General features: G+C 37.8%; 1 protein-coding gene across 2 annotated transcripts in view; it reads right to left on the bottom strand.

Annotated features, from left to right (window-relative positions):
• Positions 1 to 17,094, bottom strand: part of HNF4G (hepatocyte nuclear factor 4 gamma) — a 36,655-nt gene extending 19,561 nt beyond the window's left edge. For both annotated transcript variants that reach the window (XM_032127867.1, XM_032127875.1), the window contains exon 1: positions 16,991 to 17,094. The gene's annotated coding sequence lies outside the window, so the exon portion shown is untranslated. The remainder of the gene's footprint in view (positions 1 to 16,990) is intronic.
• Between the last annotated feature and the right edge of the window lie 1,899 nt (positions 17,095 to 18,993).

Here is an 18,993-nt window from a genome sequence, read left to right as displayed (position 1 = left end):
ATACGCTTAGCTAGAAAGGTTAGATCAACACTTAAATTAAAAAAATATTGGTCCAACAATTAGAAACTAGGCATCAAGAAACAGTAGCTAATTTTTTTCACAAACCTCTGGATGATTTTGTCCTTTCTTTCTGAAAGTTATATACGAAATATACTTCCATGTCCAAACTGTCAATACTAGTTATTCATTTGTCTTACAGTAAATAAAACAACTGCTGAATAGACCATTTTCTTCCTTTGATTAACTGACTGGTGACAGTACAGCTACTTTATTATATATAACCTCTCTTTTATTTTCCTTAAAGAATTATAATGTTACTAACTTAGAGTCAGCGATGAAGTGTAAGAGAGCAGATTTGTAGTTTGAAAACAACCCCCAAATGTTCCATTAATAAAACATTTAACTAACACCTTATAGCATTACTAAACTTCACTTTTTCTGTTAACTGGCTTGATTTTGTCTCACAGGGCAGAACTCACCATTGCCATTATACAGAATCTGCATAGTTTCAAACTCCAGTGCTGTATATGTCGGATCTAAAACTTCACTGTAGTTTGCCATTTCCATGTCCAGTATTGGTTCTGAGAGCCTCATCATTGAATGCAAAAGCAGTGGAAAAGCTGTTCAAATGTACAACCTTCCCATTCTGTTTCACAGTGATTGATAATCCAAAGTTAACTATAACTGTGTCACTTACGTGCAGCAATGGGAGGAGCTGGAAAACTGCTTCTGCATGCTGTATTTTACCTGGGTATTTTTTTTCTTTTATGATACAGTGCAACCCTTCTGATAATCTTGGAATGCTTTTTGAAATAATCTTATCAGGAGTTGTATTGGTTCCAGTTCTTGCATGAACCCAAGGACGTGCAGGAAGCTTCCTATCCCTTATTCTTTGCTGCACATTTTGTTGTCAATGTGTGGTAAAACAGTTCTAAACAAACTACTCAGGTTGTTCTGTGTAGAGACTTTAATTTCATATGCCATTCTGCTCTCTCTCTTCAGAACAATAAGGAAATGTGATATGATTATGGACTATCTCAAACTATACCCAAATCACCTACCTTCATATTTTAAAAGACAGCTGTAAAAACCTCCCATTTTACAGCTGGTAGTATTCTTTCCCACTGTCAATGACCTAGCTCTGTAGGCATCCTTAAGCAAGACTTCAAGTAACACAAGCGTGCAGCAAGGCCAGTTCATAAATCCCCTCTATCACACACTGTGCTGCTGCAATGGCTCTGGGCACCGGACCCTCCACACTCTCAGACAGTGGCTTCCTGCTCTAACCCTCTTTCATACAAGATGTGATGGCTGCACGGCATTTCCAAGCACCATTCAGATGCACAGGGGGAAAAGAAATATTAATCACTTTCTCTGTAATGAAGAATCTCTGGGTAGGTCCACAGCTCATCAGTTGGTAGACACGGCATGTACAAACCCAGTTAAAAACCCCCTGTAAAGCTGCTTGAATCTGTGCCAAATATATAGCTGAACAGCAGAATTTCACTTGCTAATCTGGTGCTTTCAAATGTTGGATAGCAGGATTTCAAATGTTATTACTTCTCAATACATTCTTTAAAGAAAACTACCCTTTACACTGCTGAAAAACAGTTACATAAAGATTACATATACAGGAAAACTGCCCAGTTTATGCCTAATTAACAAGTGCTAGTAACTGTGTACACAGCACTGAAATGCATATTTGAATGGAGAAGAGTGTCTGCAGTTGCTGTTCAGTAAAAGTAGCTGTAAAAGGGCACCTGTAGTGGTTTAGTAACATACACCAACTCCTTGATTAACTAATTAAATAAATAAATATTTTAAAAAGCAATTTGTGACAGACAAGTTACCAATGAAGGAGGAAAATTTACATGAAAAGACCTAGAAAAAAGCCTTTCAAAATTCATACTTCTAATATCCATGTCCCCAGGGTTACCTGAGAGTCACAAATCATCCTGTCTCCTTGTGGACATGTAGATGCAGTCTCAGGCCAGTTCTCCTCCTGACTCCAACAGAGCCCAGTAACATAAATATGACAACAGGATTCTTGTATAATTCACGGACCTATCCCTAAACCAAAGCATATTTACAGTTGTGTTACTGCTTGCACAAATTCTCAGATTTTAGAGGGTCTCCACAGGGGCTGTCCTTTTCAACCTACTGCTATTCCTTTTCCTTTAAACCATTCATCCATTACTGTATTTAATGAGATACCAAAAACTGAAAAAGGTACTTCTTAAAAAGGGCAATCCTATAATTTCATGCATTCATATGAATAGCACATTTATTAACAACTGATATGACTACAAATACTTCCTATACACAACAAAAGACAATACCAAGAAATGGCAATTTTTAAAGATATTTAAGAATATGACTGAAATTTTAGAATATTTACTGTCTAAAATCACATAAAAAAAATTACTCAGAAAGTGTCATTTCACAGTACTGAAAGTGTACAAGGTTTCACAGTTTTTAAACACAGCTAATATTTCCTCCTTTTTCTTAAAGAAATATATTAAGATTGATGAAGAGCTATTTTTTGACAGCCAATATTGCTTAGGAAATCACTGTAGTTTCATCATGAGATGGAATAATTTTATATTACCTGATGGCTCAGTTTGAAAAGTTTCTTCTGTAGCAGAATTTGTTGTATTTGCTACAACCATTTGTTGTGTTTGTATAGTATTTGCTATAAAACTAATTACTAGTTACGTAAAAATTGATTCATTGCCTTAAGATGCCAATTAGCAAAATATAAAAATGCTTACATGTTAACTAGAATTCTCTTTTGTTCTTCAGTGTACACTTTCTGATAAGATTTTCTATAAATATTATCTGGGTTTTAATACCAAAATTGTATGCTTGCAAACATATCCATTGCATATTTTTTTAATTCAAAATGCCAGTTCTGAAAACATTCTGGCATACAAGTAAATTTAAAATAAGGGAATGGATGGAAGATGGAAGATATCAAGTATGACATGATCAAATCCTGCTATTCCCTCTGCTATTAGAAGAACTTCTTCAATGCTGCCAAAACAGGTCCCTTAGTGACTGCTAAAGAGAGGGAATGAATTGACCCTTCATACTTCTGTCATATAAAAACTTATTTCAATTGATTTTTTAATATGGAAAAATGTACGCTACAGGAAAGACATTCTTTATACTATTTTTTCATGTTTTGCTAAGGAAACTTCTTACAGTCAAATCTTGCACTCATAAAAATGTGCTTTCTGGGGGATTTTTGGCATCATGAAGTACATCATGAACAATTAATGTATACTAAATCACTATGGTAAAATATTAATATGTTCTCTTTCAGCCTTATGTGGATTAGAATGCAGTCCTGGAATTAGAGCAGTCGACGAAAGAAGCTAATGATGAACAGCTTTTGGTCTTATGTCAGTCCAAGCTTTATACTGTTCACTATTATTCAGACTCTCACACAGCAGATTTCTTTTCATATTGGACACCTGCACTGTTCTTCAAATGCTGAATGACACCGCAGCTTGTAGTATAAAATGTTCTAAGTGAAGTCATCTACTACTGACAGCCAAGAAATATCAGCCTAAGGTAAGCAAAAGTTTTAAAACTGTGTAATTAGTCAAACTGCTAAGCACTTCTTTGAGATAAGTGATAATGTAAATTTGAGTAAGAAATAATTTCTCAAAGTAAATTTACCAGTAATTGTGAAAAGAACGCTACACAATAATGGTTTTGTTCATGTGGTTTTCTTGCTTTTTTTCTTTAAATCTGATGACCTCAGGATCACATACAGATCCTAGCATTCCTATCTTATCTTTAAAACTATTAACTCTGTTAATTGTTCAGCTCTCCATATTAAATGCAATCATTCTTTCTGACTGGGGTATAAAATACAGCACAACCTACTAAAATCAAGGTTCTTTCCATAAAAGGCTTCCTGAAAATAAAAACAAATCTGAAACTACTATCACCACTGAAACAGTTTTGGTTTTCTTTTTTTTATTTTTTTTTAAATAAATAGTAATATGTCCCTTTATCTTTCCAGCTTAGTAAGAAATGTAGGTTGCCAGAATAAAGTGTTAATTCAAAGGAATATTTTTCTTGTTTCCCATATATTCTAGGTAAGAACACACCTTCGCTCTATTTCCTGCTTTGCAAGTACAGTGAATTGTGGCACACATACTTGGAAGGCATCCTGCTTTTGTCAATAACCTGTCATATTTATCCAGCATGCTCGCAAAACACACATTTTGATCTGTTTCCCCTCTTGATGGCTGGCACATGTAGGACAGGATATGCATGGAGTCCATGCTAACAAACCCGAAAGAAACCATATGAGCTGAGCCAGAATGTTTCCTTACTACAGTGAACTCAAAGAGACCTGCAAGCGAGACAGTTTATTTGCCAAAAGCTTGCTACCTAGGAAGCAGTGTGAAAATTTCTGCACACCCATGGGCAATCTCATCTTTGGCTTACAAAGATACACGCCCATGTAATACCACAGACTGTGCTTCCCTCTGCTAGAACACACCCTCAGTGCCAGGGAGAACACTGCTAGTCACCATCACATCAGCTCTGCTGACACCCACCCCCAAGTGCTTCATAAATGGTCCATGAGTAATGACTGGGAAATGTTTGCTTGTATTGTATATGTGTTTGTCATGGAAATGTTTGTAACACTGTGGCATTATTTTATTTGGTAGAGATTGCTGGCTTTTTGTTTTTTAAATAAATAAAAATGTTAGAGTTGGATCAGATCTAAAAATCCGTGATAAAGTATAAATGTGTATTAAAGTATAAATGTGTATTACCAAGCTTCTTCAAAAAGAAATAAATAGCCTTTTTACTTAACACCTAAATAACATGATGGCAACATGGCTACAGTCCTCTACAACTCTAAGATGTTGCAGCAAGGCTTGTAATGTTGTGCCCTCCTCCTCTCCCCGGCCCTCAAAAAATTTCAGAGCCAAACAAGGACAAAGTTGCCTTTGAGCTGGTTAATGTGAAAGGATTTTTCAGAACACTTTTTGAATCATGAGAATAAACATATAGCACAACTGCTTCCACTAAGGTGACCAAAGGCATGGTCTCATACTCCTCAAACCCAGCACCAACTATCACCTTCAACAAATAAATTTATGGCACTTAGACTTTTGACTTTGTCCTAAAAATTATAGTGATTAAATAAAACACTAGAAAAGCAAAGTTAGTACCAGAATTGAGTAACAGCTTTTCACAGCACACTTATTAGGGAAGGTGGTAAGATTGGCTGCAACAAATCATGCCAGGTGAAACCAAAGTACAGATCTTTGTGGGAAATCTAGGCTAAGCCTGTTTTCATTACTCACATTTTCAGACACTTAGACCACCCCAGGCATTCTATAGAAAGGAGATTCTTGCACATATTGAATTTGCCTCTTTTTTTCAGTTAAATTGGTCATTCATTATGTTGAGCTCTGCTCTAACACACAGCACATATAGCTTTCTTTCATAAGTTATGTTGAGGGTTGTGTTTGGGTTTTTTTTCATTTTGGCATAACAGGGAACAGACAATTATTGTGAGGTCTGATTGTCTTCATATTTATGTTTTTGGCTTAAAAAAGTATTCGTCTTTCAGAACAACCAGCTACAACTTCAATGGTCATGAATGTGAATGAATATAAAAAACAAAGAACATGCCTGGTGTCTGACTTGTCAAATACTACGGACCCACCCTACAGCACTCTTTAAAACTTGAAATAATCCCAAAATAGTTATGAAGACATCAATGAGTAGTCTACACCAGAGTTTCAAAGCTGAGTAAGAGATCTAGTACTCCAAATCCTATGAAGTGCAATTTACAATTTTAATCTTGCATCCACCTCAGTATTTGCCCTGTCAGTAGCTGAGGGGAAATATCAAAGGAATATGAAAGCTCTAAAATATTTTTAGCCTGAAGAATAGCTGCTGCAGTATAATTTTAAGTATAATTTACACTTGCTGAGGATATATCTTGCTTTCAGATTCTCCCTCTCTATTCCAAATATAATTCTCTCCATCTTATTCTAAAAGGTTAAATGATTTATTTATTCACTTTATATACCACAGTGTCATTGAGGGGATATGCTACTAGGATAGCAACAGTAATATAATGGTGTCATATGCAAAGAGATGTTACATCAACTCTTAAGGTGAAGGTAGACAAAGCTATCTGGTTTATCTGGTTTATCTGGTTTTATTCATCACTTACACATGCACACATACATCAGTGAGTGACCTGGGTAGCATCTCACAAAGTATAAGATACATTGCAGTTCACAAACCCTTAGCTGTATTCTCTCTTTAACAGAAAGGCGTTCTGATGATGATTCTCACATTGTATTCACCCACAATCTTTGCAGAGCAAAATTATTAAGGCAGTATCTTCTTCATTTTGCAGATGTCCCATGCTACTGTTTGTCAATGGTTTAGTGAAACCCATGGTGTCTCTGTGACAGCCTTTCAGCAAATAATACCACCAGTAGGAAATATTCAAGGAAAAGCCATCTCATAGCCAAGAGGTCAAACATGGACCATTGCATACAGGGCATCACTAAATGTCAACAGCTAGCTGCACAACTGCGCTGAGGGAGAGCATTGTGTCAGGGTGATGGAAGGGTCAAGGCCGCGATGGTGCCAGTTGAAGTAGCACATTTCTACAGGAAGATTTAGAAGGATGAGTAATGGTGAAGTGGAAGCTTGAAGACAGTCATTCAAAAAGGAGGCTGAGGAGTGCCCTCATTCCTCTCTACAGCTTTCTGAAGACAGGAAGTGGAGAAGGAGGGAGATTCTGATCTCTTCTCCCTTATATCCAGAGATAGGCTGAATGGGAATGGTTCAAAACTATTTCAGGGGAGGTTTAGACTGAACATTAGGATAAATTTTTTTACCAGAGAGTGGTTGAACATGGAAGATTTCCTAGAGAGGTGATCAGTGCCTCAAGCCCGACAGTGTCTAAGAGGCATTTGGACAATGTTCACCAAGGCTTTAATTTGATCAGCAATGATTTGGTCAGGCAGTTGGACTAGATGGTTGCTTCAAGTCCCTTTCAACTGGAACAGTCTATTCTATTCAAATCTCATCTAGTCTAGTGTATCCTAATATCTCCTATTCAGTCAGAACACAGTATGCCAGATGCAAGGTTTAGGCGGCAAAGACTGAGGACACAGAAGAGTTATATTACTTTAGCCATTCCAGGAGGATGTCCACAGTAGACTGCAAGGCATGTAGATATCAAATGCTTTGCAGATTTAAAGTCTTTCTTTATGTACACATACATTTATACTCATGTACGTACACACAGGAATTTACTGTCAGTGCTTTTGTGATAGCTGAATTTGCCTCTTGAATTATCACTGAGTATACCTACAAAAATTAATCTGACAGGGTGAAGCTCTCCCTTCTACATACTGAATCTTAGTAATTCTTCACATTGTATTCTCCATGTCCAGATTCTCTCCGTGAACTAACAGCAAATTTGTATTTTGCCAGTTCAGTCCATTTCTGTGCTCACTTTGTGTCCAGATTAACTGTAGATTTGCTAACCCTATCTAAGGTTAGCAGGCACTATTAGAAAATTGTGCATATTTATGGGGAGAAAGAATAAAAACCAGTATACTTTTGCTTTTTTACATTGCAACAGATTAGGTTTATTGTTAGGTATGTGAAATACTATTAGGTAGACTTTAGTACTTAATATTTCTGTTTTAACTTAATGTTCTTTAGTTCATTTTATTCTTGAAAACTCTCTATAGCCATGAAGTGTTGATCATTTAGAGTGCTTAAAGGATTTTTGTAGCATAGAATTTTGTGGTGAGAATTGCTGAGGTACAGTTAAATGACTGGATACACTTGTTAATTATTTGCTTAAATTAGGTAACTTATTATTTTCTGCTACACACAGGAAAATTAATCAGAGAGTTGTCCTGGAGAGCAGAGTGAAATGAGAAGAAAAGAGAAAAGAGTTCAGGCATAAGATAAAACCAAACCATCATGCTATTGATAAGCAAGACTAAGCACTCCTGTTCAGTCATCCCCAGGTGATTAGTAATTTTTTAATAAGCCTTCTTGGCAGGTTTTATGCAAACTTGCATCGTAAACAATGTTTTGTATAGCCAGTTAGATAAAATTTACTTACAATTTACCCACAGTTATCTTAGAAATACCATATAATGAGATTTTTTTTCCACAGATAAACACCCTTGCCTTTGCCATACACAATAAAAGAGTTCAAAAAAAGGTTAACCAGTATCAAGGCAAGGTTTGTTTGGTATTCTTTTTTTTTAACTTGCCTGGATCTTTCTTTTCTTTGTGATCAATTAATCATAGCAAGTCTTCTAATTCCTATATTCTATCCCCTGCTGAATGAGTTATGTACTCTACATAACATTTCAAAACAAACTCAGTACACTTCTGCCCGTGCTAGTGACTATATAACTCTTGGTCCTACATAAAAAGCTAATTAAATAACTGAATAGTTAGGCAAGTGCCATTATTTTCAGTTACACTGTCTAAAATTAAAATTTTTAACTAGAGCCTAAGCTGACTCATCACATTCCTGCAGAAAGCATGCTGGGTCAACACACTCAGTTTAACTCTTCCAAGACACTAGCATGGTTATCCTTAGCTTAAAAACTTCTCTAATTGCTATTATTACAAAAATGAATTAATGAGAAGTTCAGAGCATACTAAAGACAGTTTAATATGCTCTGAACATCAGTTTAGAGTGAAAGTACGACAAATGAACAAACACTTCAAATACTCCCTGAACAAAGGAACAATGAGAAAGCATAAAGGCATTGCCATGGTTTAGCATAGTTTGGGGTTTTAGTTAAAGAGGGCTCCATCAGCCATGGAAGTGATTCTCTTGCAAAGAGGTGCTTACAGCTTCCTCTAGACCCGACACAACCAATCAACTGGCTAGTTTGAATACTGGCAACTTTTTAAAGCCACTTAAGAAGCCTGACACGCCTCTGTGATCCACATTTAAGAACGAGCAAAGCCCGGGAACGTTCCCGTGCTTCCAGCTTTTGGACAGGTAACGTGGGGGCCCACAGCCCAGCGGGGCCGGGCCCAGCTCGGCGCTGCCCAGCCAGGTCAGCCGTGGTGCGGCTTGGCTGAGATCTCAGCCACTTCTGCTCGCTGGACACCCGGCACAGCCCCCTCAGTGCGGGCCGGGCCGGCCGGGACACAGCCACCCTGGAGCTGAGTGGCCCTGTTCCATCCACGGCCCTGCTCCGTGCAGGCGGCCCCACGGCGTGGCCAGGCCAGGCCAGGCCAGGCCTCACCCAGTGCGGCCAAAATTCATCTGAGGCCGCTGTCTGGCAAAGATCATGGGACCAACAGCGAGAGGCAAATTCCAGCTGCAAGGCCCGGGTGAGATTAACTCTTTTAGTGTTGTAAGATTCCTCCAGAACAGATGAAGCCTGTAGATATCAATCCTCTCCCAAGTTGAAGGAAAGGGAAGGGTGAACTCACATGAAGAAAACACCATAAAGACACCAAAATCAGTGAAGAAGGAAGAGCTGAAACCCCAAAAGAGGAGAAAGAGGAGGTGCTTCAAGCCTAGAAGCTGAAATTCTGTTGTAAAGCTATGATGATGGACTATGATACATCAGAGTACCCGTTGTAATTTCATGAAAGCATGGGGAGTGGGGGGTTCAAACTGTACTTGTGAGCAAAAGTATCTGTGCTGAAGTAAGCAAATGTTGAAGTAGCTGTGATTTGATGAGAAGCTTGAACAGAGAGAGATGAAAGTCTCTTACTCCCAGGGAAGAAGAAGACCTCTGTTCCTAGAGATGAAGATGCTCCCAGAGATAGGTGAAGAGACCCTTTGTTTCTGAACAGCTCAACCTTAAAATGGTACCCCAGTAGCTCAAGATGGAGCCCTGAAAAGCAGTTGTGGGGAAAGCTGTAAGACAAGGGAAGGGACTTTCACATGTGAGCAGAGAACCAACCCGGGCAGCTGTCTTGCTGTGACATTGAGGCCATAAGAGAACTGTTTCTTGTGGAGATGTCTCCATAGCAAGAGCAAGAGAGACTCCTCTCCCTAAGTGAACTGAATAAGACTATTAGAGAGGTGGTAAACTGACTGAAAATCTCAAGGGTTGTCTTTTTATCTTGTCAGTGGGAGAAGGGAGAAAGGTGGGGGGAGGAGAAGTGTTCTGAAGGTTTAGTCTGACTTTTTTTCTTTCTTTTAGGTCTGTTAATAAACTTCTTTATATTCTTTTAAGTTTTGTGCCTGCTTTGCTTTCTCCTAATTCTTATCTCACAGAAGGAAAATACGTAAGTAATGGATATTTCGAACCAAACCACTACACTTAATTGGTGTTTCCGCCCGTTTTACGAACTGAACCTGCTACAGGCATATTCTCTGTTTCGACCATATTTCAGATCAGCTCTTTAAAGTATCAAAATAACTCCATTTTATGCATCAAATAAATAAGTTTCTAGAACAACTCACAGCCTAGGAAGGTATGTGTGTAAAATACCCTGATTTTCATAAAACCATAGAATGATTAGGGTTGAAAAAGACCTTAAAGATCTAGTTCCATGCCATGGGCAGGGACACCTTCCACTAGACCAGGTTGCTCAAAGCCTCACCCAGCCTGACCTTGAACACTTCCAGGGATGGGGCATCCACAGCTTCTCTGCACAACCTCTTCCAGTGTCTCACCATCCTCACAGTAAAGAATTTCTTCCTAATATCCAATCTAAACCCAGTGTCTTTTGGCTTCAATCCTTTCAACCTTGTCCTATCACTGCATGCCCTTATGAAAAATCCCTCTCCAGCCTTTTTGTGGGCCACCTTCAAGTACTGAAAGCCTGCTAAAAGGTCTTCCTGAAGCCTTCTCTCTTTCCTCAAATTATGGCATTATATTTCTAATGAGAACAAAGTCATTCTTGCTTTTACCAGACATGAACTGACAACAGTATCTCCTTGAGAATTCAAACAACAGGGTTGTCTTAAGAACCAGGAAGGTCAAGGACACCTGATATCTTTATTGGCAGAGGCATCTATATTCTAAGCACAGCAAATTCAGATCCCAGTGAGAACAAAACAGAATCCTCTGGAGAAGAAGCTCAGGTCTTTGCTTTGCTGTGCACAGACTCTCTTCAATTGGCCAGTGGTTATCTCTTTAATTTTAACATGTTAGGTGTGTTCCCAGGTAGGAACAAAACGTTAAATACTGTGACTTCACAGAAGTACAGATATATCTGCTGCCAACAGATTTTAAACGGTGATTTTAATAAGCTCAAAATCTGTTGAAGTCCCTTTTAAAAGCTGATGATAAATATTAGAAAATAAATCGGGCTGCATCTCTTTTAGCTAATGAAGCCAGACCACTGATTAAGCTGAGCAGGGGAAAATTCACTGGCATAAGAGATATGAGAGAAGTGGTCTAGCAAGGTTTTAATTAGTCTCTATCTTGAGAGCAGGTAAGAGGAAACTTTGAGAAATGGTCATAAATGCCATTATGCGTAAAAACACAGTGCAAGTCATCAAGCTGAAATATGAAAAAATATGTGCAGCTGCAATAATGTAGGTTACATGATCAAGTTTACCTTCAATAGTATAGATAACAGTAGGATCTGGGTGGATTTTCTAGACATGAACAATATTCATGTGGCTGTATTCCTTGTTCTTAATGTATTAATGTAGGCAGGCTCCATCATTTTATCTGAGAACTTTGCAATCAGTAACATGATTTCCCCATCTGTGAGAGAGGTACAAACTATAGTCCCCTTTTAATAAACAGAGAAATGAGGCAAAGGACAACCAAAGATAGTGTTTATGACACTTGAGTCCACGTGTCTACAACACAGTCGCCTGCATACAAACCAAACATTCAATTCCCTTTGCATATAATGATCAGAAAGAGGCACATCTACACAGATTCCTCAAACTTATCTTTAACAGGACGTTGAACCGAATCATCTCTCAAAACACCCATTTCTTCCCACTGGTTGTCTAACTAAAGTGCTCAAACGACTGCAACAGACATCTAGAATTAGGTGAGTTGAATGACAAATGACTCCCCAAAATCTGAGAAGAGAGCTGAAGGTGGAGAGCCTGGATGGAGACCCAGCTCCTGTCCTTTCTACTGGAGCAAGTTCTCAAAACTGAAAATATACCATATAGCACAACTGCTACAGCTTATGAATACCAGAAAAAATACCCTTTATCTATTAAAGAAAAATTAAAAATATTTTAATGTCCTAGTTCAATAAATAATGTTTTCACCAACTTAAAATATATTTCAGAGGGTGTAAGCTTCAAGAAGAGTCAGCCAACTTCACAAAAATGGCCATGTGTGAAATCATAAAATGATACATTACACCAATTGAGGATTAACAGAATCAGACTTAAAAATCAAACTAAAAATAAGCTAGATAAAGAACATTCCACAGAAAGCAACAAAGCTAATATTAAGTTACTATACCTAAATGTGGGACAGTTTTCCTGCATGGTCTTGCCTGCATCCCTGGTTTGTCAATGTGCACCCAAAATCCCCAAGATCAAAGGACAGGACTATAATTTTGTTTAGAAGGTGCACCAAGCACACAGGTTCTTTTCCTGGCTGATACCTTCTCTGGCCTGACAACAGAAATGCAAGTATGCAGAAGACACAGGTCACTTCCCCACCTTGCTGGGACACTGTTCAGGTGCATCTCCTGGGGCCAGGACTGTGATGCACATACACACAGTGCAGACACAGTCGCAGGAACAGCTTGAGGTTAAGCTACCTTGTCAAAGCTACACTCTGTGTTGATAAAAAGGAGAAATCACAACAGATCTGTCAAATTTATCTCCAAAGACACATAAAAGTTGCTGCACTCCAAAGTTTCAGAGGTTTTTTTTAAACAATGCAGTAAAGATACACTTCTTTTTGTCTGATTAAGGAGAAAAAGCAGCTGTGAACTGTACTTGCTACAGATTAAATGCCCTGACAACACCTAAAATTGATTAATCTTCTAGATAACATTGCTTTAACGTGACACGTGAGAAAATATCTAAGGTGACAGTCCACTTTTGATAAGTGATTTCTGCTAATAAATTGGCATTTAAAACACATTAGTATTTAAATACTCCTATCTGATTTATGAGAATGGCAGAAGTAACTTCCTGTGAAAATTTAGTCCTTGATTTCGAAAAAGAAGCAGTAGAAAAGACTCTCCTGATCAAAAAGAACAATTTGTTTAGGAATCTGGAAAGCTGAGTCAGTAGCAGCTGTATGCACAGAAACGAAGATGGCTTCACTTAGGTGATGGAAAGGTCACTACTGGGTGTGTGCTATTTATGTTAAAGTAGATTACACATAGAACAAAAAATCCATTTGAAAACTTTCAGAATCTGCAGGTGAGTGGAAAAATAGGGGTAACATGATTTTCCTTTTAAGGTGGTGTAAGGTCTAGAGTCAAAGTCTAGCAGTTGTAGTGTCTGACTGCTATACCTATCAAAAACATAATAGCCAAACCAAGGAGAATAGCAGTGTTGGCTGTTTGAAGTGAAAGTCCTGCTTGGTCTAAGAAAGATGGCACTTCTTGCTAAAACTTGGGCTTGCCTGGGCTTTTGGGTAAGTACAACTCTGGACAATACTGGAACTTCTTTGTTACACTTACTTTTTTTTTTTTTTACATATAATAAATGCTAGGGATAGGAAACACAATAGATATTTTCCAGTTGAAGACTGATGTGACTTGTCTCATTTGATCTACATAGTGTTCTTGGAAAAAAAAAAGAAACAAAACTACAGTGTTGTCTACTGTTATCTTGAAAGGAACAGTTTAAAAAGATGTGGAAAACCAACAGTTCCTAGGAAGTGTGGCAGAAGTAATTACTTCGGGAACCCAAAATACTCAGAATCATTGAATACTAAAAATACTAAATACTAAAAAGACATGAAGACACAATCTTTTCTGTAATCAGTTTGATTCACGTAAGTGAAGTCACACTTTTCATTATTTAGGAGAGAAAAACAAAGAGAAGACTCAAAGGTGAAACTGGATACTGGGCTATTTGCTAATTTCCAAGACTGAAGAGAATTAAAATTACTAAAGTAATATTGTAGCAGATTGCTGTATTATATTGTTTTGAAGTGCAGGAAGAAAAAGAAAAGGAAAAAGAGAAAGAAAATGGAAAAAAAGATAAATAAGAAATGTTATTCCTAGTGTTATTTTCTGAAAGGGTTCTGAATATTAAACAGAGTCAAGAAAGAAGAGATACAGGAGAGAACTAAATGACTGGGTATTTGTATAACATCTATTAGCAAGTTTTATGAATCCAAAAGGAGGAATTGTATTAATACTACTACGAACATGAGGAATCTTGAATACATTCTTAATCCTTTACTTCAAGGTTCTCAGGAGATGATCGAGTTGAACTTTCTTCTCAATGCAGGTCAGATCAGGTTGCTAAAGGCTTAAAACTGCCATATCCAAAAATACTTTGAAGAATGGAGACTGCCTAACCTCTCAAGGCATTCTGTTTTCCTACTGGACCTGGTGTCCCCTGGTTCTCCCAGGGGGAATTTTTCTCCATACATAGCCTGAAATACTTTTATTTCAACTTACGTCCACAGTCTCCTGTCCTCCTACCTGCACCACAGTGAAAGCTCATCTTTTCACAAACGGCCTTGAGGTACCAGAGGCTGCTGTGAGGGTCTCTCCCACAAAGCCATCTCTAGGCTGAAACAACTCTGGTCCATCAGCTTCTCCTCAACTGGGCAGGTGCATCAGCCCCTTACCATCTTGGTGGCCCTCCACTGAACTTTCTTTAGTTAATCCATTTATTTCCTCAAAGAAAGAAGGGGGCAAGTGGACGAGGATGCACCATTTTAGACACCATCTAACAAGTGCTGAGTAAAAGGAAGTAATAATTTCCCTCAGCCCTGCTAAAACAGCCCAGGATGCTGTTGGCCCTCTTCTGAGATTCACTGCTGGCTCATGCTCTGCTTGCTGTCTACCAAGACTCTTTAGTTCTTCACAGCAGAGTTTTTCCCAGCTAGTCCTCTAATTCTCTCCCCAGTATAGGATTGTTCTCCAGTTGTTTCCCAGTGTCACAATTCTCAATTAAATATTTTTTCCCTGAGAACCACAACAGCTTTTTAGACTGCCCAGGCTAAATTACTAGCATTAATAGCATTCCCTGTTTTTCAGGTGTATACGTAAATAAAATTACCGTGATGGACTTAGTTTGAAAAGATTGACTTAGCTGTCTCAAACAGCTGTAATTAAAATACTGCCATATCTGTTAATTTAGCCAGAATAAGAAGCCAGCCAATCACTTCCATGAGTACTTCTGGACTCATTTCCTAAAGCCAGCAGAACTCATCTACACCTCCTGCTATCTGTCATTCACCTGACAGTGAATGGCATTTCTGCTTCTATCTGCACGAGGAGCGGAGTTAAAAGCTGCCATTACAGCCAGAATTAAGGAGCACAAATGGCTTGCCAGCCATGTTCAGGGCACGAGAATGTAGATCTTACTGAAGGAGACTAGAAGGAGTTGGCTTCCCCATCTCAGGGAAGTGAAAAGTGAGAGGGAGTTTATTTTACAAATAAATCATGCTCTGTAAGCTACATAGGGGAAAAAATTATTTAGACAATAAAACGATTCTGCCGTTAGAACAAAGGCATAAATTTGAGGCTGGCAAGTGGAAAGCTTCTAAGGGTTATGGTACTGCAACAAACCTCTTCTATTTGGGCAGCAGAGGTGAGGAACCTAACTGGTTTTAAGACATGGAGAGAAATTTATGAAAGGTATTACATGGGTTGGTGATGTCAGCCAAATTGGTGATTCAGGAGATCTCTTCTAGTCTTACTGTGCTGAACATTTGCATCATGACTATTTTTTTATAAAGTGGCCAGTGAAAAATATCAAGTGTATTATTCTAATTAAAAATTAAAGAAATATAAATGACAGAAAGTTAACCTCATTGTGATAAGCAATTAACAGAATTATGCTGTGATTGAAGCTGGTGCATAATTAACAACTGCTGTAAATGATGTTATCCATCTAATTTGCCCAGATTGGAATAGCATTATTCTTAGGCATGTTTAGCAAGTTCTGTGGTAATACGCACTTGAATGAAGTGCTCTTTACTAATGTGTTCAAATTCACAAAGCTGTTACTAGAATTGCAAATAAGGTACACACCAGCATCATTTCCTCTGCCCATTACTGTCTCTTCTTTGGAACTATCCTTGACAGAAAATCAAATTATAACAAGTCCAAAAGATGTTTGCACAAATTGAGCTAAAGTAGTGTTATTAAACATGAAAAATGTGCAAAAAAACCATCATGATGAACCAAGTGGGACTGAATTCAAAACACAAGCTGCTGCTGAGTAGAAAGGAACAAGAATCATGGAGCTCACCAGGGGACAGAGGAAAACACTCAAGGTAGAATTCACTTAACAAGTGGAAAAGGGAAGAATATTTTTTCAAGTGGTCTATATTTAAGGCCCAGAACTGAAGAACCTCTGATCATTCAAAGTCAAATGAAATCAGTCAAAAAAACCATCAGCTTTCAGGTATAAGGTCTTCATGGTCAATACATATTGGAGTTGTAAAGTTCTTAATTAGCTGACTAAAGCAGACCAATTAAAAAAAAGAAAGAAGTAACAAGTCTTCCATTCAACTTTTCCCAGAAGGATACTGAAAAATATGAACTGGAGAAAGTAATAAGATATGATGAGGAACAATTGCCTGATAAGGAGCACACACAGCCTTGGGTGGACAAAATAATGATATCATTCAGCAAAAAATTTTGGGGTGTGCATACCTTCCACCAACCTACCACCAGCACCAGCTTCTCCAATTTAATAGGTATTTATATGGCTTTCAGAAGCACATGATCTTTACAACTGATTCATCTCTAAATGGCCATCAATTTCTGAGTGAGACGCATGTTGAAATAGGACAGGAAATTAGTCTCTAGCAAGCAAGGAGGTTAGTGAAGCATGCAGCAAAACTTTACTTACATTCAAAAAAGAAAACAACAAAGTACAGACACTTCAGTTCTTCATACACAGGTGAGGAAAGGCTGATTTCCTAGGCTGAGTTTCCATCCTCATATCTACGTAATACCTGCAGCCAATAAGAGTAAAATAAATGCTAAGCTACCTTCAATGCAAACCAACTATGCTCCTAAATAAAATTCGTATTTGGAGTATAAAGGTTGAGAATACAGTGCTTTCATTCAAGGTATAAAGGCATTTCTGAAGATTAAAGAAAATTCTTAAATCATTGGACAACATTGATGTCAGATTTTCTTCCACTTGTACAGGAAAAAAGCATAGAATTTATACAATGTCTTGAAATACTACCTGGAAGGATTACATATAGGGAATAGAAGACAAAATGGTTTTTAAGACTGCGGTTCTGTTGACATAGAAGCATATGAATAAAAGATCCCCTGCTCTTTGGATGACTAATGTTTAGGTAAACTGGGTAAACTACATAGTAAAACAGGATTCGTAGTAGAAAAGCCTGAAAGAAAAACTATTTTAATTTGACTACGTGCACAGCATCTCAAAAAGGATAAAGACATGAAAGAAACAAAGGGACATTTTGTAGTAACCTTGAGAACTACTTTACAACTCTTGCAGCCTTGCTGACTTTTCTTGGGTGGGGTGAACTGCACTTTTAAATGCTAAGCTTTAGCTAGGCAGGCACTACCTATTTATTGCTTTATATATATTTATTTCAATGTCGCCTTTTAATTCTATATATTCTTATGAATATGTAGTCTATGCATTTATGAGCAACTGCTAAATCCAAACAAAATATGCACTGGTCACTCATAAAGCTCTGAAAGACAATTTGCTTTCTGCACCCCAAATATAACCTCATGCTATTAAGTTCGAAATAAAAGCATGTCATCTTTAGGTTTTCGTATTTCAAAAATATCCACTTGCTTCAGCAACATTCTTTGCTTTGCCTTTCACATTACTTGAAACCTTATGGGTAATACATACTACTTTCCCTTGGAAGAAACTGACACACAGAAAATCACTTCTAAACACTAGGGATGAAACTAGCACCCCTTATTTAGATACAACAGGACTTTAGACAAGAACAGAGATTCTTACAGTCTAAACTGTAAGTCTGCTGAGGTACTACGTTCTTTATTGATCTTGTAAACTGCAGTGAATGCAAAATAGAAAGCAGTAAAATTATTAGCCCATCAGTACTTTCTGTCCTCAGAAGTGATACTGTTACACCAGCATGCCAGATTGATTCTGGCATTGTCATATATTAGAGTATTTTATTCAATAGTTAAACATATAAAAAATTAATTCTTCTCTGTATTTTCATGTATAGCCCCTGGATCAGGAATATACCATTTGGCTAACAGTGGAGGAAAAAAACAATACTTGAAATGACACAGCCTCTCTCACTGGGATCACTATAAAGGCACATAGAAATCATCAGGGGTACTAAAGTGAGGATGAAGCCTAGATATGGATCTGTTCTTGGGGTTCCCTCTGTGCCTCTCTCCCTACCCTCACTCATCTTTGCAAGGCAAATTAGTCTCGCCATCATCCATGATGAGAAGTTGGATTCTCTACAGGAAGCACACACTTTTCTATGTACCTCTTTTAGTTCTACATTTTCAGACCTCCCTTACACACCTAATTCTACAGTCATTAGTAGGGCAATAAAAGGACATAAAATGAGCAAAGAGCAATAAAGCAATCATATTCCAGCATGTTTATTTAGTGTGGTCCTTAATGACAGAGACCTTCGCACCCACTGAAACCTGGAGCTACTACTAATTCTCCTCTGCCTCAAATCCATGGTTATTATTACTCTCAGACTTATGTCCAATGTTTTAAAGCCTGCTTCACATGAACAGTGCAAAAATATAAAACCTCACAGAAAGAAAAATCAGTTTTAAGGGGGAAAAGAAAGCTTTTCAAATTCAGCCCAAATCTACTTGCATGTAAGACAGATACAAAGAAAAATTTCCATAGCTGCACTG

This window comes from Corvus moneduloides, chromosome 1, assembly GCF_009650955.1.
Source record: "Corvus moneduloides isolate bCorMon1 chromosome 1, bCorMon1.pri, whole genome shotgun sequence".
In the NCBI taxonomy this organism is placed as follows: Eukaryota; Metazoa; Chordata; class Aves; order Passeriformes; family Corvidae; genus Corvus; species Corvus moneduloides.
This window is presented reverse-complemented; position numbering and strand designations above follow the sequence as displayed.